Source organism: Manis javanica, chromosome 17 (genome assembly GCF_040802235.1).
Source record: "Manis javanica isolate MJ-LG chromosome 17, MJ_LKY, whole genome shotgun sequence".
In the NCBI taxonomy this organism is placed as follows: domain Eukaryota; kingdom Metazoa; phylum Chordata; class Mammalia; order Pholidota; family Manidae; genus Manis; species Manis javanica.
In genome coordinates, this window is record NC_133172.1 from 39929060 (window position 1) to 39949841 (window position 20782).

At 45.7% G+C, this 20782-nt stretch overlaps 1 protein-coding gene and 1 long non-coding RNA gene across 9 annotated transcripts in view; one reads left to right on the forward strand and one right to left on the reverse strand.

Annotated features, from left to right (window-relative positions):
* The window catches only part of CNOT1 (CCR4-NOT transcription complex subunit 1), a 148822-nt gene extending 145438 nt beyond the window's left edge, over positions 1-3384 (reverse strand). For 5 of the 8 annotated variants that reach the window (XM_073225564.1, XM_073225567.1, XM_073225562.1 and 2 more), the window contains exon 1: positions 3239-3381. The gene's annotated coding sequence lies outside the window, so the exon portion shown is untranslated. Of the gene's footprint in view, positions 1-3238 lie in introns of all 8 variants that reach the window. The other 3 variants (XM_073225568.1, XM_073225565.1, XM_073225569.1) reach the window with 2 other exon arrangements.
* Positions 3385-3607: 223 nt separating this feature from the next.
* On the forward strand, positions 3608-13181 carry LOC140846964 (uncharacterized). The gene is made up of 3 exons (XR_012126541.1): positions 3608-3823; positions 9308-9406; positions 11955-13181. It is a non-coding gene; the product is annotated as an uncharacterized lncRNA (long non-coding RNA).
* Positions 13182-20782: the final 7601 nt, after the last annotated feature.

Genomic DNA, 20782 nt, shown 5'->3' on the forward strand with positions numbered 1-20782 from the left:
AAGGGTCTGAAACAAAAGGGTAAAACTGTTCTTATGACAGGTCTACATAATATTTAAAAATAACACTGCATTTCAAAACTAGGAGCTATAAATCCAAGGTGACAAACTTTCGACCTATCTGAAAAAAAAAATACTGAGAGCTCTTAATATGAAGTTTAAAGAACAGTAATATATGATGGACAGTGACTGCATTGGGGTATGGGTGGGGACTTGATAATATGGGTAAATGTAGTAACCACATTGTTTTTTCATGTGAAACCTTCATAAGAACGTATATCAATAATACCTTAATAAAAAATTTAAAAAAAAAGAACAGTAAGATAGTCTTTCAAAATATGCCTTCCTTCCACCTCATGTAATTAGCCTAATATCTCTCTTCCCCCCCATTCCTCCCTTTCCTCCCTCTCCTCTCTCTCTCTCTCTCTCTCTCTCTCTCTCTCTCTCTCTCACTCACACAGACACACACAATCTCTCCTGTAGACATCTCATTCAACATTCTAGGAATTTCCTTCTAACCACTGTAACAAAATTAACGAAGACATTTTATCTCAGAGGTTTAGGCTGAGCTTTCCAGCGTTAAAGACAGAAATGCATTTCTTAAATCTACACTCTGTACTCTGAAGGCCACCTTTCCTTCAAATCTCAATATAGGGTTTCAGATTAAGTCTGCACCTCTAATTACTGATTTGTTAAGCAGTGCTTTTCAATGAACAATTTGTTGTATTTGCTGTTACATTCTTACAAATAAATGTATGAGTAAAAAGTACATTAAAATAAACTACTGTATATATATAGAGGGTGCAACAAGTTTTGAGCCCATTTTAGTTTTGAAACATGCTTCTTAAAAACTGTAAGCAAACAGAAAAGGAACTGCATGATTTTTCTATACATAAGGTCTTAAAATAAGACTAGGTGGGATGCCATTTTGAAACTTCCCAGCAGGAAGTTCAGTTTGGTCAGAGGGCCATTTAAGAAGTACTTCTTCAACTAGTATTTTTTAAATGATTTGTAATTTAGTTTTGTTCTCTTTAAAAGAATTTACCAAGTTTATAAAATACAGCATTTCAAATGATAGGCTACTATTTTTTGTTGATTCAAGAAGGATAAACATTTTACAGAAATGTCTTAAAATATCTTGAGCATTCAATTAGAATTATTGTGGACAAACTCTCTTCCATGGCACTGAGTGTTAGAGATCTGTTACCTCAGAATGAAACAAAGATTTAAGTTCATAAATTTTAGCGGGTAAGAAAGCTTTTCTTACCTAGATCAGAATCTGACCAAAAACACACTTGGACAAAGCAACATTTAAGAATAATTTGAGATTATTCTTTATGCATGTTTCAGAGAGATAGTAAGCATATTCTTTTCTGTGCTTAAGAGCTGTTTTGCTGCTGTTATTTTTAAGTGACTTAACTCAAAGTTACAAGAATGTCACAGTACTTAGCCTGACAAGATTTCATGTTAGAGACCAGGATTTTAAACCCCCACTAAAAACTTACAGACTACAAATTAAGAAATTTAGAGACTAAAAGCCAGGGATCCACTGGGGTGATTTAGGAACCAAGAAAAGTTCAGCTCTGTTCCACCATAATACCACAAACCATGTCTTAAAACTTCTATAATGACAACCTTTAAGCAAGAAAGGGAAAAACTTTCAGGTATTGTCAAGTCTTTGTGACATGATTCTAGACTTAAATTTCCACTGAAGGATTTTGAACCCACTCTTGTTGAGAAGGGACCAACTCTCCAAGTTTTAGCAACATTTCAGCCAAAGCACAACTAGATGCCTAAAACTATTTATCATCAGCTCATTTTCTCCTTCAACAGGGTAACAATTTGCAGTGTCTGAAAACATGATTAAACTGTTGCCATATAACTTATTAATAGCAAAAATATTATGGTGCCAGTCTTTGAAAGGGTAGAATGTCAACCTAGGCCAAAGATCATTAACATATTAAGCCCAAATGCCTCTACAATAACAAGTTTGTTCTTAATCTGCTTGACTATGTACTAATTTTTATTTGTCCTCCCATTTTTTCACGCATGCATCTCTGTTCCTATAAAACACTGTAGTAAGGGATATGTTCAGAATTCTGCACAAAAAAATTCAATTATATTCACTCAATAATTGACAGTTGAATCCTCCAAAGCAATCGAATTACACAGAAGTAGGAAGGAAGTTAAGTATTGTTACTCAACTTTCAAAGTAAACAGAGTTTTGATTAGAGCTCTAAGAAATGTGACATTTGAGTGCCTTCAGGGAAAAAGTTTGCTTCTCAAAGTTTATTCTGAACACATTTTCAAACCCACGGGTCCCAATCATTTTTCTTTCTAACCTAATGGGGGTAATAATTACCAGTGAGCCCTGTTGGTTGAATTCTGGAGAGGAGATGGTATTGAAAAGACTACTCGGGTGTTTGGCCGTAGGTAACCCCTACAAGACGTGGAGTAAATCTCTCACCAGCCTGAGGCCTCCGAGTGCTCAGTTCACTAGGGGGACACTACCCGTGGGTGAGCAGGAATCGCCACTACAGCACAGACACTGGGCCCCGTGGGTGAAGGCCGACCTCGGAGACAGTGCGAGCGCCCGGGCGCGCGAGTGGAACAAAACCTGTGGCAAGCAGCAATAAGGAAGTGCTCGCTCGCGCCCGCCCCTCCCACCGGCAGGCACCCGAAACACCGGGGCTTTGACAACGTGCTGGGGGCGAGCGGAGGGCGACTGGCAGCTCCAGGCCCACGGAAAAGGAACTGGGGCCTCCAACTACTCAAACAAGGTCCCCTCGCCCCGGGAGCTAGGCCTCGGGGGCCGAAGCCCACCGCACTCATCCGGCACCTCGGAGAGAAAGGGGCAGTTGAGGAGCTCGTGGGGTCTGAGGGTGCAACCCGCGCGAAGCGAGGCCCAGCCGCCCGAATTGCCGCCACCGCCGTCCTCAGCGCCTTCAGCCCCGGGCCGGGGGCCACCCCGGGTCTCATCTCGCGCTCTGCCGTCCGTTTCGTGGAACCTTCGCCCCGCTTCTTCTCTCTAGAGCCCAGACTCCGCGAGCCGCGAGGAGAGCCCACCCTCTCCCGCCGCGCCAGTTCCCCGTCCCGACTGCTCCTCACTCCGCGGAGCTCCGGGAGAAGCTCCCAGTGGTCCCGAGACCACCCCCGTTCGTTGCTCCACGGGCATCTGCGTTTCGTAGCTGACACGGACAGCCGGCCCCAACCCCCAACCCCCAACCCCAGCCCACCTCACCTCAGGCGGCTCCGGCAGCGCTGGACACGGGAAACTCTTGGGTCCTCGACGCCGGCTCTCTTCAAACCCCTCTTCGGTTAACTCCGCTTGTTTCTCTACAAAATGGCGCCGGAGGTCGCGCGCTCACGTCGCGGCCTTTCCCCTCCCCGTTCCCATTTCATCATTCGCTGCCCGCCAGAGGAGGGATGGCCCCACCACCAACCAATGATCGTACCCCGCCTGTGGCTTCCACCCAATCACGGTCAGGTGCCCGCGGATTTAAACCAATCACACACTATCACTTGCAGAAGTCAAGGAAGAAACCAGGCTCCTGCTAGCAACTACCAATCCGGACTTCTACTTCGCGGGCTTTGGCCAATTGCCGCTCACCAGCCCCCAGGGATGGCACTTGGAGCCCTCGCGCCTGCGCTCCAGGCGAGGACCAATGGGGACACACAGATAACTTCGATTTGGGGCTTCATGGACTTCCCACCTGCTCTCCCGTTCTTTGGCCAATGGGGGCCTGGCATTACCTCTGAAAAACAATAAATAAGAGAGGAGGCCGTAAACCTTTGCCACCCGTCGCGGGAACTACTTTCAGTTACAGTAAGACAGCCATTCCCCCACCTCCTTCCCCTGGAAGTGTCAAGCCCCGTAGACTGCGAGGTTTCCCAATCTTAAACATGCCCCTCCCCTCGGGTCCCCTTGGCAGGCAACGCCAACTACCAGAAAGCAAGCCAGGATGCATCTGGAGTGGTGGCGTTTTGCACCCCGAGAAATGTAGTCCCCCGCCCTGCCCCATTCCTGTCGCAAAAACAATGCGTCTTTTTCTGTCACTGACTGCGCCCCAGGAGGAGCAGTGCGTGCTGGGGAATGTAGTCTCCCAGGTTTCCACTTGGTCGAACCTTTCGCCTCATTTTCGTCGAGAGAACTTTCTCTTCTAGTTCAGCCTATTGAAGAAGGGTATGAAGCTAAGGTTCTCTTTCGGCTTTTGTAAGTGGTATCAGAAAGGATACTTACGCCCTTTGCTCTCTGGAGAAAAAGCACAGAAAACACGTCTTTTGCTATGATTTATTATCTCTAATAGATAGTAAGATTTTATGGTCACCTTTTCCCAGACAACGGTGAGAAGACAAAGAAGGAAGTGCTCACTGGTTGTCTCTTTCAACTTTTGAAAAAACCTATCCTCACCATCATCCCCATCCTGACGCTAGGCTAAGTAGCTTGTCTCCCAGCCATCTGTCTCATACTATCTTTTGTGACTAGACACTTTTTTTTTTAATTGTGGGGAAAAAAACATAATAAACTTTACCAGCGTAACCATTTACAAATGTACTGTACAGTAGTGTTAACTGTATACATATTGTTGTGTAACTGATCTCTAGAACTTTTTCATCCTGCAAAATTGAAACTCCAGAGCCAAAACAACACCTCATTTCCTCCCTCCAGTCCCTGAAAACCTTGGGGACTTGTAAACACATTCTAGTTTCTATTTCCAAAAGTTTAGATACCTTACATAGGTGGGTGACTTTAGATACCTTACATAGGTGAAATCACACAGTATCTTTTTATGACTGGCTTATTTCACTTAGCATAATGTCCTAAAAATAATTTTTGACACCTGCCTTTGCTTGGTTGGAGACCAACTCTCATCAAACATTTACTGTCTTGTATTTTCAAGCAACTGTAGGAGCCCCAGGGACCCCACATACAGCAAGGGCAAGGATTGCCTAAGGCTTGTTAATAGCTGTATTCCCAGCACCAAGCACAGACAACGTGCTAGATATGTGAACAATGTGGTAGACATGTGAGACAATGTGGTAGACATGTGAGCAAATGAATGTTGAAAAGTCAGGAAACAGAGGACATACAACATTAATGGTAGTGGTAAAAGGGCCCTAAACACACCAGGGATAAGGAATAAGGCCCTTCTATATATAGCTGCTGTACAGAATTGCTAACACCTCTATGCTAGCAGCATTTTGGCCAAGTTTATCAAAACTGAAAGTGCATAGACCCACTAACACAATAATTCCTTGTCTAGGAACTTATTCCACAAGTGAATATTACAAATTTGTACAGAGATGAATGTGTAAAGATACTCACTGACCGTTGTTTATGGGTCCCCAAAAGACTGGAAACAATAGAGAACAGGTAAAATTAATGCATGCTGCTGTCATACATTGGAATACTATGCAGTTTTTTTCAAGTATGAGGTAAATCTATATGTACTGATATGGTATGATTACAAGGTTTATTGTTAGATTAAAAAGGTACAGAATAGAAATAAAAAGCATAATCAGTAGTTACCATTTGTGTAGGAAAAAATAACTATCTTTATTTGCATATGAGTAAATGCAAAAAAGGTTTGGAAAGATACACCCACCCCCAACTGGTATCAGTGGCTATCCCTGTGGAGGGGAGTGGAATTAAGAAAGCTAAAGGGAACTATTGCTTTTTATTCTATATATTACTGGACTACTTAAAGGTTTTACAAAGAGGATGTATTCATGTTACTTGTGTAATTTTAATTTTTCATTTTTTTTAAAAGACATACAAATATACCCATAAAAGTCAACTATCTAAGGTTAACTCTGTAATTCTACAACTAGTTCAGATCACAAACATCCGTCTCCTAAAATAAGTTGAAATAAAGCCGAATTGCATTTCCCTACTTCAGCCTGTCTTTGCTAGGAGAATGATTTGCTACTTTATACTGAGACTCTTGAGAGACCCTTGAGCCCACTGCCAGCCCCGCCACTGTACCAACACCACTCGTAGGATTTGACCAGCTGTGGGGACTTAGCCAAGTACCTACAGGATTACAATAGCCTGGAGATCAAAGTCCTTCAACTCTGTGTGGTCAAGAATTCTGGGTGGCTTCTATTCTTAACTAAAGAGTAGAAAGATTCAGAATGTTCAAAGACTGGAAAGGGTAGTAGAGATCACCTGTTGTACGTTTTTCATTTTACTGAAAGACATAGTTGGAAATCTGACCAAACTATTTTACTAGAGACCTTCACAAAGGATTCACTGAATCACCCTATATAAATCAGCAATCATGAGTCCTGGGGTTCAAACATATTTAGAAACAGGATATTTCAGCCAGCTGGTAATTACTCATCTGGTCTCTCCTTAGCCACCTTCTTCCAATCCTTCACCCTCCCATTAATTGTGCATCCCAGGTTCTGGAAGAACTTTACAAATTCTTTTAGTTGTTTCCCACAATAGCTGGAGAGGGAAATATAACTGCTAAGAAACAAAAGCCTTATTGAATTGGGTTGGGGTGGAGGCAAAAATACCTAGAAGACAAAGGACTTTGAGACTTTAAGATATAACCAAACCATGTTATAAAATATTTGGAGGCGCTGGGAAGAAGAGTGAGCAGAAATACAAGGCCTGATTGTTCCATGTTTCTGTTTTTCAGTCCCATTTATCCAATGAATCCGTAAGTTTAATTTACAGCAGTTTTGACTACCGTATGATTCTCTCTCCTATCCAGAACAACTCATTGACAGCCTAACTCTAAATTTTGATCTCCTTGCAGCCCCTCACCACTGCCCAGCTCCAGACCTTCTGACTCTCTGGGCACCCAGGCTTTGGTATTACTTTGGTGGTTCTACCTTGAGGGGAGGTCCCAAGGGAGGAACATTGCAAAGAGCCCACTGAGATCTCAGAAATTCAGAAACCCCAGTACTAAACCAGGCTGTGCCCCTAACTTCCTGTGCAACCTTGGAAAAGTCAGTTCCTCTCCTTGGACCTCTTCCTCTCTTCACTCTTCTGAGAATATTGGACAAGCCTTACATGGTTCCCAAACTGCCCACACTGTAGGCTGTGGCCTCTTAGGTATGCAAGGACTTACTATGGGGTCCTGGAATTCTTATGTGCACATAGACTTTTTTATTCCAAAGTATATCTTTACATTCTGCATCTCACCTACACCTCTGGTCCCTGTGAGGTGGGGACTGAGTTTTTTACCCAGTTTTACAGCTCATAAGACTGAGTCTCAGGGAGGTCACTAGTCCAAGGTCACATGCCCAATCAAGAGTAGAGGATGCATTGGACCCCACCCTTTCTGAGTTCAGGGCTCACATTCTTAGCCACCAACTCTAAGCCACAGTTTGGAAAGCCCCCTGCCTAGGTAGCAGGTGACCTCTTGCTATAATGTTCAATGGCCATTAATGACCAGACAGTTCCCAAACCCAAAAAATAAGTGATGCATAGTGTTAACAGGGTGTTATTGTTGAGACAGGTTCTGAAAATACTGCGAGGTGTTTGGTGTTTTCCAGTTAGTTTACGTTTGAATTCTTGAGTTGTCTCCTTAATAGGTAATTTTGTCCCAAGACTTTGTAAGAAGCTTCTGACTTTTTTTTTTTAAGATTACTGATCCCACTGCCTCTTTTCATGAGAACAAGGAAGTAGCTAAGAGGGGAAAAGAAAGGCCACACAGCATCTCTCCTAGTCCATGATTAGTTTAGAGTGATCTGAATGGTTGCTTGCAGACAAGTTGAGGCAAAGCTGAGAAACCTGCCTGGCTCCAGACAGATCAGTGCACCTAAAGACTATTGCCAGAATTCTGAGCCGGCAGAGCCTGTGATTCTGCTCTGGTTCTGTGTATCCTCCCTGATCACGGACCTGTTTGAAATGATTGCCTGAAGCCTAGACCATTAGCCTTTATCTGCCCATTTGGGCCGCTGCCTAGGCAGATAGTTCTCATTTAAATATTACAGACTTCTTAGCACCCCCCCAACTTACATTTCACATTTTTTACCTAACACCCATCTCTACCATCATCTTAGGGAACCTAGAGAGGCAAACGTCACACCATCTCTCTTGAACTAGAGGTGTGAGGGGGGCAGTATGTTGAGGATTGTACTCCAAACTCCTCTTTCCCATTCCACACCTCCCTCTCTAGGTTGTATGTCCGTCACACATTTAATCTCTTCAAAATGCAGTATAGAGTGTTACAAGTCTGAGAAAAAGATGCCTCTACCTTTAAAATGTTTACAGTCACTCTTTGGAGGAGCAAAAGACAGACCAGGTAGTAAGTAGCAAACAATCCAAGCCTCTACGTTACCTAAAGAACAAATGGGTCAAAAATCTCAATGCTGGAAGATAATCCAGAAGAAATACTTTTGCCAGGACCCTTCTAGAATATATAGCTTAAAATAATACCCCCGCCCGATACTCAGAAAGGTGGACTGAACAGCCAACCCCACTGGACTGAACAGACTTTTCATGTCCAGGAATCTCTGAACTCAAATACACTACTGGGGGCCTGTGAACAACTTCCAGACTTCAGAAAGCATAACAAAATCAAATATTTATATTTTCCCAATCTACCCTCCCCCAAGAGCTATAGCAGCTATCATTTAGTAAGTTCATTATATTTAGTAGGGAAAAATCTTCCAAAATTTAAAACCCATGGTGAAAATAATCTTCAAGGATCTTTGGAATAAACTGTTGGGGGAGTTGCTGTATTGAGGCCCATTCCATCTCCAAAATATGAGCCTAATTAGCCCCATTCACTAACCTGAGGATAGGCATGTGCCTGTATTTGTCTCTATAGCCCTGTGGTACTCTGTGAAAGGTGGTGAAAAAGTCCATGGCAAACTCCAGGCCCAAATTAAAAAAAGAAAGCATTTTGACAAGTGTCTTGGTCTGTTCAGGCTACTATAACAAAACACCAAAACTCAGTGGCTTATAAACAACAAGAATTTATTTCTCACTGTCCTGGATGCTGGGAAGTCCAAGATCAAGGTGTCAGTAGATTCAGTGGTGAGAGCCTGCTTCCTGGTGCAGAGATGGCTGTCTTCTTGCTGTAACCTCACATGGAAGAAGGGGTAAGGGAGCTCTCTGGGATCCCTTTTGTAAGAGCATTAATCTCATTCACTTGAGGGCTCCACTCTCATGACCTAATCACTTCCCAGAGGCCCCACCTCCTAATCCCATCACACTGCAGTTTAGGATATAATAGAAATTTTGTCAAATATCACTGGAACCCAGCAGTTTCTGGAGACTTCCAGGAACAGACTACTGTCCATCCTCTTCACATAGGCTTTTTTTTTCCACCCTTTTTCCTCCTCCCAGATTTCATATATTGGCCACAGCAGCATACAGCTTCTGGAGCAGTAGGGTGGGAGTATATGGATGGGATACACCCTGAGAGAAGCAGATTGGGGGTGAGGGGTAAGAGACTCCAGCCTTTGGGGAGCCCTACCCACAGCTACATAAGATCACAGAAAAGAAGTGTTCTTTTGGAAGCTCTTGAACATCAGAGCCTGAGTAGGTCAATATTGGGGCACCATGTCTCCTGGGCCCTGTTTAGAAGAGAGGCAAAATAGTACAGTCATGTGGATCATATGTTGTAGAGCAGTGTGGTTCTTAAAGTGTGATTCCCTGATCAGCAGCAGCAGCTGGGAGCTTGTCAGAAATGGGTTGTTTTGGACTCTGCCCCAGACCTTCATAATCTGAAACCCTGGGGGTGGGAACCAACAGTCCACCCTCCTAGTGACCCTTAAGTTTTTTCAACTTTGAAAACTATTGTTCTAGGGTTAACATTTTATCTAAGGATTTTTGTTTTAGCAGAAAAAGCAACTTTTTTTTTTCAATCTATAGAGGTCTGGCTAGAGAGATAGGGGAGAACACTGGAGAAGTTTGGGGACTTCTTGGGGAAGGTGGTGTTTGAATAAGGCCTGAAAAAAAAGGTGGAGCCCTTTGTGACCCTAGCCTCAGTTTTCTTACCTGTATTCTCCACACTGTTGGGCCTCTAACTACATCTAGGTTCCTCACTTTCATAAACCACAGCTTCCTTCAGGTCTAGAGTAAGTCCTGGAGTCTCAAGCCAGGACTCTGGTTCTTTCCGGCTGTGTTCTCTTTAGCATCCTTAACTCACTGAACGGGGAAAGGCTCTCCTCCCTATCCCCAGGAGAACTAGCCCAGGCAGAATCCTGAGTCACCTCCCTGCACAGGGTCTGGTGAAGCACAGGTTAAGAGGTGGGTGGAGCCCCAGCCCTACTTGGACTATGAGGAATGAAGCAGCTGGTTTGCTCTAGTACCAGGACTGGCAGAGGCTTACCATCTAACGTGGACCAAAGAAAGGGGTCACTTGGCAACTGTGCTCTCCATAGCCTCCGCAAAGGGGTTCCCCTTAAAGCAGCCCTCTAATCAACTGACGCATTGTTGGGCAGTCTAATCTGAGGAGATCTCCCAGCTCACTGGGTGAGAACTCAGCCTGGGACACGGTTCTCGGCTCGGACAGAGAATTCATGAGCAGGCTGTGCAGCTACAAGCGGAGAGTAGTCTAACAAGGCACAAGCACACACTCAGGGAAGGACCCCAGGCCAGCTCCAGAGGTGAGCAGCATGGTGGGGTTCAGGTTGGGTGGTCTTATAGCTGGAGTTTAAGCAAGGGGTGGAATATTCATCTGGGTAGGTGGGGCTTTCTCGGAATATGGAGGGGATTTCCAGGAAATAGGGTGATGCTCTCTTTTTGTCCTTAGGTGGTCTGCCCGGAACTGTCATGGTGCCAGGGGGTGTGCTAATCAGCATATAATGAGCTTTGAGGTGAAGTCAGGTTTAACCCCTACTCCATGTTGAAACTAGTCAGTTTGGCAGGTCTGTTATCTGTACCCTCCCTCCCCACATCCAGGGAGAACAGTTTACACGGAAAGGGATGTTTAAAATATAAACAAGTGTCTAACTGATAGTAAACACTGGCCAAATTCCCCAGCCCCTCCCACTCAGGTCTGGCTGTCTACCCACTCTAACACTTATTTGGGGCTCCTCTCACGGCTGCTGGCTCCGAGGAGATTTAGAGCCAGAACAGCAGGTATGAGCCAGTAACTACACCAGCTCTATAGCCACCACGCCTCTATCACCAGGGCAGAACCCTCTTTTCTTCAACAGATAACCACTGATTAAACAGCCACCATGTCCTAGACCATAGCTCAAAACAGTATAGGTACTTCAGGTTCACAGACTACTAGAGAAGCCAGCTGTGAACAAAGAATGACAGGTATGGTAAATGTTAATAAATGAAGAAGCAGAGGGAGCTTTGGGGGGGCCTGCAACCCAGTCTAGGGATTCAAAGACTCTCTAAAGATGTGAAAGGGGTAGGAGTTCTCTAGAGAGAGTGGCAGAGACAGAGTACTTCCTAGCAAAGAGTTGAGCCTTACAGAGAAGATTCTGGCATCTTTGAGGAAAGGCTTACTGTCTGGAGGACAGCCCAACTGCTGGGGAGACTGGAGCCACTGACAGGCTGGTTGCCCTGGGGGGCCTTCAGAGAGCAGAGGCCCCAGGGCCCTTAGAAGAGCTCAGCTCTCCCGGTAAAGGAGGGAAGAGTCCCCAGCAACTGGGGAACATCCCAGCTCAGGAGGCCAAGGACTACCGGAGGCTGACTGAGTTTCTCAGACCCAGAGGACTGAAAGACTCAAGGGTTTTGAGTAGTCAAGCAAGGAGGGGATTGACCAGGCCTTGGACTATGTGACACAGCCAGTGGTGACCTTGGACAGAGCCATTTCTGTGGAATGAGAGGGCAGAAGCCAGATCCTGAGTGGGAGAAGGAAACTGTAGCTTGAGGGGAGAGAAGGGTTGTGTTTTTTCAAGATGGAGAGATTGACGCACATGTAAATGTTAACCAAGTTCTTTTGGAAAGACTTTATCTCTTCTCCCTTTGATCCTAATGCAGCTTGGTTTTAGATAGCTGGAGGACAAGGTCTCCTTTGTTTTTCAAAAAGGAGGAAGAAATCCTTGGGTTCTGATCTCTGCAGCCCTCCTCCTCTTGAGGATTCTTCAACTGGAACTCCCTTTCCCCAGGCTGCTGATATCTGCAAGAATGAAGGGCCGCAGGATTCTCCCTCCCCGCCAGAACCTCTTCCCCACCACAGTCCAGCTTTCCCCTGGGACACTGTGCCCTTACTGTCCATCAGCTGCTTCAGGACCTCCCGAAACCTCTCCCCACCCAGGAAGTTACAAACCAGGTCAGTGTCTCCTTTGTAGAGAAGGGTACAAAGGTCTGCTGTGGCAGCTTCCCATAGGAAGGGGCCATGTCCATATACACTGCCTCTGGTACTGAAAGCTGACCTGCAGCTGTAGGGAGAAGCAGCTGAGGATGACCACACAGGCCATGTCTATTCTGAAACACTGGGAACTGGGATTCTAGGGGTCCCCTTTCAACCCTGCTTTCCAACCGGCAAAAAGCTGCTCCTGGATATGGGCCTATCCACTGTCCCAGAGAGACAGGGACCGTGGATGTAGTCAGAGTAGGGTGAGGGCCTCCAGAGGGGGCAGGGCGAGATATTTGCAGTCAGAGCAATGTAACTACATACAAGGAAGCCCCCCTACTAAAACTGTTAAACATTAAGCTCTAGAATCTTTCTTCAGCGAGATCAGTGTTCCCCAGATAAAGAAGAGTAGCAATGTTTTTTATTATGCTAACCATTTATAATCATGTGTAAGGTTCTCTTTAGCATACTAAAAGGCCCAGGCCTATGTGCTGTCTTTCCTCCTTCAGACCTGATGAAGTGATTTTGCAAACTGGGCAACTAATTTAGCAAGTAAGCCCAGGCATAAACAACACAGTAAAAGGCAAGAATCCACCTTAAAGATAAGATTTCATTTTAATAACCCAAGAAGTTAAGATGGTAGAAATTCTTAACTTACTCTTTAGCAAACTATACCTCAGCCCACCTTGGGGGCTGAGCAGGTGACCTAGTTTCATATGCTCCCAGACCAAGATGCTGGTATCTCAGGGAGAAATCATCAGAGGAAGTTGCCTGTGTTAATTCTAAATATTCAGGGTCCACTTAACAAGTCCACACCCCTAAATTTTTTTCATGTTCTCAAAAAATCCTCAACTGCCTATAAAACCCCCTAGACAACGCACCACTATGGGCTCTCTTCTCCCTTCCTGTCATGAGCCAGGAGCTCTATTCTCTCACTTTATTTCTAAATAAAAGCCTGTACCTTGCTCTCCTACCTTGAGTGTTTGTAAAGCTCATTCTTCGGCTTCGTGAACAAGAACCCCGGCATCACCAGGATTACACCTCTTTCCTACACCCTCTTCCTGAACCCATGACCCCACCTCCATCTCCTCCGCTTCCAAGTGCAACAGATGCCTCTTCCTCATCCATTTCCTTCTTCAACAAATTTGAATACTTACTATGTTCCAGGCACTGTTACAGACACTGGGAAGGCAACAGTGAACAAACATCCTGCCCTAACCTACTGTCTCCACCCTCCTAACCTCTCCCCAAGAAGACCCCTCAATTCTGTGAGGTCACACAGCCTGGCTGTCATGCCTCTAACCAAGCTTCCAGATCTCCTCAGGGTCACCTGCACAGTTCCCAGGCAGGCACAGAGTGGGAATGTACAGGGCCTGCCTCAGTGTGGGTAAAATTGTAACATTTCTAGAGTATCTTGCCTGGCTTTAGTGCATGTGCATATCCTCAGGGGTGGAGAGAAGTTCATCTCCATGTCAATGGGTAATTACCTTGGCATTCAAGGGCGTATCTGAACCTGAGAGTTTAAGGGGAGGAGGCTTGCTTCTTCAGGAGCAGAGGAGAGAGACAGCTCTGTACTGCAGTTTGTAAGCAATAAACAGGTTTTAAACTATTTCTCCCTTCGACTGATTTCGGTTTTAGAGGTATTTTGCTCCGGGATTTCCTCTCCCCGGACTTACACTCAATCATTCCAGTTCAGCTGCAGGAACAAGGCAGTAGCATTGATACATTCAGGCCCCCCAGGGAAGGGGCCATTAGAAGGCTAGAGGCAGAGAGTGTAGAAAGGGGTTAAGGGGTGGAAAGTCTCAGGTATTCCCTTCTTCCATCCCATGATTCCATGCCTAGGCCCCCCAAACTTGTTGAATCCCATAGAGGTGCTCTTTTAGAATTCTACAAACTCTTTCCATTCTACATACCCCTGATCCATTTCTGTAATTCTACTCATCCCCTTCACATGCAGACAAAGTTCTTCCCTCTCTCTAGACCTCAAAATCCCCCTCTTGGGACAGAAGAGTTGGCTGGAAGATCTCAAAGTCCTTTCCATGTGGAAGTATTCCAACTCTCACAGAAGCCCCTGACCTACCCTGTACTCCAAATGGGAGTTCTCAGGAAGAGTTCCCTGGAAAAGTAGGATGGTGAGAGGAGGGGCAGCCAGGTCATTTCTACATGTCTTCCTCTTTGCCTCCCAATCACCATCTGATCATGCCAAAAAGTAAGGACTCCAGGACACACCTGGTCTGGGATGGGGACCCCGGACAACCTGGGCTCACCTCCATTCCCACGGCAGTCACATTTCCTGCTGTATTAATTACTCCTGGCCAAACCAAACTCACCTGCCTGGTGGCCTTGTTCACCTCTGGTCTAAGGATGGCAGACAGTCACCTGCCTCCGAGGTAGACATGCCAAGGACTGGAGAACTGGAAGGAGATAGGTTTTGTTGCCATTGAGGCTGTGGCAGTAACCGAACTCTGTGAGAGCATCACCATTCAGCTGGTATTTCTTATTCTGTTTCCCACTCCAAAGCCCTGAAACCAGAAGAGGCAAATAAATACCAAGAAGCCCCCTCCTGATGGTAACAGTGTTAATGGCTAACCTTGATGTGCTCACTGTGTGCCAGGCCCTGCTCTAAGCCCTTTACATTAATTTTCTCCTTTATTCACTGTGACCTTGTGAAGCAGGGACTGTTGTGTGCATTCCTATTTTACAGATGATAAAACTGAGGCACAGAGTGGTTCAAGGGCTTGCTCAGTTCCACACAGCCAGTCAGTGGCAGACCTAGGATGCAAACCCATGTTGGTGCCATGTCTAAGCCTGTACTCTTAACCACTTGGCTATACTACCTCCCACAGGATTAGCACGGAGTCATACTCAGAATCTCAGAGTAGCTGACACCTTTTAGATTAGCCTTATTTAGAGAGGTACCTAGCATTCCCAACAGGAAGAAGCCTAGTTTACTATCCCAGCAAAAGGAAGAAAGATTTTCTCCTTGCCTGGCAACAGCCCAGCTAATGAGAGACTATCACAACTCAGTCAATGAAGAGCCACTATGCTTCTAACTTCCAGTTTACTCAAGTAGACTTTTTGTTTATTACAGCCCACTCAACTTTACTCATCTCCTCCTCAAAAGAGCATTCTTCTCCTTTGTTTTTTGGACTTGCCAATGGCTTGCTTGTCTGAATTGCAATTCTCTGCTATTCCCATTTGCTGGTACTGATGATTTTTTGTTTAAGGTAAACACAGAGTAGGGGGCATAAGGATCAACACTGGAGATTAATCTCTATCCTCCACATACATCCCAAGTCTTCCCATTGATCTCCATCTCCAGTGCTGTCATTCTAGTCCATGTGTAACTCTCTGTCTGGACCACCACAACTGGTCCTCCTGGTCTGCTATCCCTGGTTCTGCCATGATCTATCCTCTGCCAAAACCTCTCCAGTGGCTCCTTACACAATCCTTTGGCATCATTACTATGGCTCACAAGGCCACCGCGATCCTGCTCATCTTCCATTTGCACTCTGCATGGGCTGCCACCACTGCCCACTGCCCCAGCCACAGTGGCATTCTTTCTACCTGGGTTATTCTGCCTCAGGCTTGCACTTGGTTTTCTCAGCCTGGACCACTCCTCTTTAGGCTCCTCTGTGGGTCCTTCTCATCATTCAGCTCTTCCGTCTTCTTCTCAGGAAGGCTTCCCCATTATGCTGTCTAATGGGATCCTTCACAGCCCTTGGCATTCACACTCTTTTTCCCCCATGGATAGCACTGTACCTGGCACACACTAAAGTACTTAAAAAACAAAAAAGAATGTTGCATTCAATTTCAAACTAGAAAATGAAGGTCCAAAAAAAGAAGGTCCAGAGATCATTATTTTGTCTGGGTTCTTAGTTTCACACATGGAGAAACTCAAGCTTAGGGAAGGTAAGTGACTTGCCCAAGGTCACACAGGGAATAGCTGCAGAATCAGCCACCTGATCACTACCCCCTTCAAAGCTGGCTTGGTAAATACAACAATTCCTCATCTCTCTTCAGCTCCTAAAGGTTCATGGTGTATCTCCTTGTACACTCATCTCTGTGAGTCTCAATGAGGGTGGCTGAGTGCTTTTGATGTTCTAGTCATTTGCGTGTATTCACTTCTTTAAATCTTTGCACAACCTACGGAGTAGGTACTATTATTAGCATCCTGTGTGACAGATGGGGAAACTGAGTGTTGGGGGAGGTCAACAAGAAGATGTGACTACCAATTGACTGTGAGCTAGACACAGACAGTCAGAGGTGTAATCCTTCCCTATCCTTAAAATGTGGGTTCCACTTGCCTCCCCAATTTCCAAAGGCTGCTTCAAGGACATAGCTTTGAGATAGTGATGTGGTATTGAGATCATCTGGACAGTATACCAGACTAAACCTAGTTAAGGCCTTTATATATACTTCTAACATTTGGCGGGCAAGTGAGGAGGTCTGTTTGTCCTTGGGGCCACCCAAAAGAAGCCTTACATGTAAGTTCCCTTGCTTCCTAAACCTGCCACCTGCTAAGCTAGAGTGGCCTGCCTTTCTTCATCTCTCCCTGTGCTCTGACTACAGGGAAGTTTCAGATTACACCTGGGAACCCATGCAGAGGCACAGAAACGTTAAAGGAACTTGCCTAAGGTCATATACCTGGGAAAGGGCAGAACTGGGAGTTGAACCCAGTCATACCCCAACCCCTACTCTGTACAGCCCATTATAGAGGAGGGAGACATTATTATCCTTTCTCTATCAGACACAGGGGGAGTTTGGGGTTCTTTGAGGCTAAAAACAGGGGCCACAAACCTCATCCCTGCACAAACCAGGCAGAGAACATGGGTGAAGCAGGTTGGTGTAAGACAACAGGGCATAGCGGGGACAGTGGTGAACTGAAGAACACATGGCTTTCTACAGACACCTACTCTTGCTGCTCCTCAGCTACACCAGGGTATTGGGGGAAACACACACCCAGAACTGAGCTTTCAACAGAAGCCACAGATCTGATTTTTTAAGTGAAAACTCCCAAACTCCCAACTGTGTGAATGATGGCAACTGAAATTCAAGTTTTCTTCCCCTAAACAATAGTCAGGCCAAAGAAAAAATGTGCATGGGCTGACTGGCTGCGGCTCACAAGTCACTCTTGTTCGAGACATAGGCATTGTCTTGCTTTCTCTTCCTTTCCTTCCCTCCTCCCTGTCTCCACCATGAATGGCCCATCACCCACCAGAACTACCAATCAGTCTGGTAGTTCTGGTTCCAGCTGCATGGGTTCATGCAGAGGGACCTGTCAGCATTCATATGCAGGGAGGAGGGGATGTGTGGATGTCCTCTGGGCTGCAGGGGCCCAGGGGACCCATGAGGTTGAATGTAGTGGTCTTGGGGCTTTTGCCAATGCCTCCTAACAAGATGCCAGGCAGGAGGAGCCAATGGGAGCTCTGGTTAGGGAGCAGATGGCTCCAGGGCATCCCCCCCCATTGGCTTTCCTCCACAGAGGCTAGGCAAGCCCTCTTTCTTCCAGCCTCCTCAAACCTCTAGAGAGAATCCTTACCAACACCTGAGCAATTTCAAGCCAGATTTGCAAAGGAGTTTCTTCCTAAACGCTATCCCCAAACTGCCTCTGACTGGCCCAGTTCTCTGTTCCCTTTGTGAGAGCTAACTTGTCTGATAGGGTACTATATGCTAAGAACTTTATGGGAATTGCCTCCTTATTACAGTAATCTTTGAAATAGGTTCTATTATTATTCCCACCTAACAGATGAAAAAACTAAGGCCTATAGAAGTTAAGTAACTTGCCCTAGCTCCCACAGCTGGGAGGTTTTGGAGATGGGGTATGAACCACTTTCGTCTTATCCAAGCATGTGAACTGACTCTGCAGCTTTTAGTAAGTGCTCAGGATGGTTTGATTTCCATAGAATTTTACTCACTTGATCCTAAAAGGGCCACAAGGCAATTGGTCAGTGAAAATACTGGGATCCAGAGATGGGACTGGCTGCCCCAAAGTGACACCAACTACAATCTATGCTTCCCGAGAATCTAAGCCCAGTGCTGTTTCCATCACATGGAGCTGCTTGCTCTTCAGTTGCTTTCCTAGAGTTTCTGGCTCTCAAGGTCCATGTCTAATACCCCAGCCCTCACCAGCTGGCACTGGGTCAAGCAGAGCCCCTTGGGGCACTCATCATAGTTTTGGTGTGGATCATCAAGGAGAAGGTAGTCCAGATGGCCTGCATCCCTGGTCCACCACAACATGTTCCAGGAAGCCCCTGCTTCACCCAGGCCCATTCTCAGCCAGAATTCCCTCCATGGAGCTATAGCAGGGACCTCCATTCAGCCAGAGCACCAGAGGGTCCGATGAGGGGTGCCCCTGGAACTCCACAAACCTGCAGAAGCAAGAGAAAGTGATCCTCTGGCACCATGTCCCAGGGGCCTGCTTCATGGGCATGGGACCTCTGTTTAGAAGGGCCTCACTTACTACTCTGCGGTCACTGGCTTGAAATTCTTAATAACTTTTGAATATGATGCCCCACAAATTGTGTAGCAGGTCCTGTGGGCAGGAAGCTGCTCAGCTGCTTGGCCTGCCTTCCCGCTCCCCCTGTTGGCAAGAGGTTGGCTTTCCTTTGTTTTCTGGGGCCTTCACTGAGGACTCACACTGCCCCAGTTGTTGCAGCTGGTTCCTGGCCTGGCTGGTGAGCCCTGTGGGATGATTTGGGGATTGGGGAGGGTCTTATAAGACAGTGAGTGGCAAACTCCAACTGAAAACGCAGGGTTTCCAAGTCAGCAGGACCTCAGCAGTCATCTGCTGCAACCCTCCCACCATAAAGGAAGGGAACCTGAGGCCCAGAGAGGGAAAGACACCTGTGTGCAGTTGCACAGTGAGTAGGTGTTTGGACTAACAGAATGGTTTTCTTACCGTTTGTACCTTGTTGAGGGTGGGTAAGCAGTGAAGGGAGAGAGAGAGAGAGACATGCATTTTGTACTGCACTAGGTCTTGGAAGACTTCTATCATCTAAATTAAACTGTGTAGTTAGATTTTAGCTCCTAGCAGGCAGCAGCCCTTCTTGGGATAAAATAAAATGAAATCATCAAGATCCAGCCAAACTGAAGCATAAGGTTTCTTTTAAAATTACCAAAAAAAAAAAAAGAGAAAGGGGACAAAATTAAAAAGAAAGAAAGAAAGGAAAAAACAAAAACAAAACCTGACTATCCAGCAGAGCACTTTGGCAGGACGTATTTGGTAGAGTAGCATGTCCTGTCTGCCTCTTTATCCTGCTATGCACACACCCTGGGCCAGGCCCAGTGCTGAAGGCTTTCCAACACTGAGTTTACTTAATCTACCTAGTAAACCTGTTAGATGCTTTTTTAAATTTCCATTTTGCATATGTGGAAATTTGGGCTCAGGGAGATGAAATGCCTTTCCTGGGATTTCCTAGGCAATGCTTTTAGAACTTGCAGATTAAATGAGATATTGCATGGAAAGTGTTTTCCACAGTGCCCAGTACATAGTAGATGCTCAATAAAGGCAGGTATAGAAGATCCCCCTGGCTGGAAATGGCAAAACTAGGATTCACATTTAGACCTTTCCAGTTCGACCCTGTACTGCATTCCTATTATCAGGGGTCTCCTGGTACCCCAGCCCTGTTCAGTTAAACCTTGCTGATTTGAACTCAGCTACTTGGAGCTCACAGTTAGGGGGAATCTTTGTTTTTTTTCCTTGAATGTTCAGAATAGTCAAAAAAAACAATCCACAGGAAACAAACTAGGATTCAGAACTTAGTCTATGAAGGCAATTTCTCAGGAATATTCTTTAGTTAGTACCCATTCCAGCTAACTGCACCTTCTCTGTTATCAAGCCTAGATGACGGGGACACATCACAGATGCTTAAAAACAACTTTTGGGGGAAAGGAAGGGAGGAAAAAGCTTTTTTCCAGACCTTAAGTCAGCAAAGAAATATTTGGTTATATTGTATATTTTTTGTTAAAGAAGGAAGGATTCCTAAAACATTTTAGAATTTTAATTTTAAACATCAAGGAATATACAGGTTAGAGGATTAACTCATGTTAATCAGGAACTCAGAGAAGTCGAATGGTTGCAGCTGGTTCTGGTTATCAGGGGTCCAGCTGTAATGGCACATACACCAGAAGCCCCCCTGAGACTAATAACTCATTCTTCTCAAAAGAAGGTGGAATCCTCTTCACCTCCCCTTCTCCTTGGGTCTGTTAGCCGCTAGCACCCAGACAAGGACAGAGGATGCTGGGGTCCATGATCAGCCAAAGCTTATGGTGAAACTGAGAGGCTCCAAATACCTCACTCACTCCCTGCACTGCCCTGGCTTGTGTTCCTGGCCAGTCCCATTCCTTTTGTCCACCTGAGCTTCAGTGCAGAGGCTAGTAGGACAGCTGGTTCTGGTGCTGGCACCTGCCTCCCACTGGCATTTCAGAGCCCCAGGGTGATGCTAGGCTTCAGGGGATCAACATAGAAGTAGGCAGGGATTGACTGGTTTAGTTCGAGGTTAACAGCAGGGCTTGGAAACCCAGATGTCCTCAGGGGCCAAGCAGGGAAGAACATACAT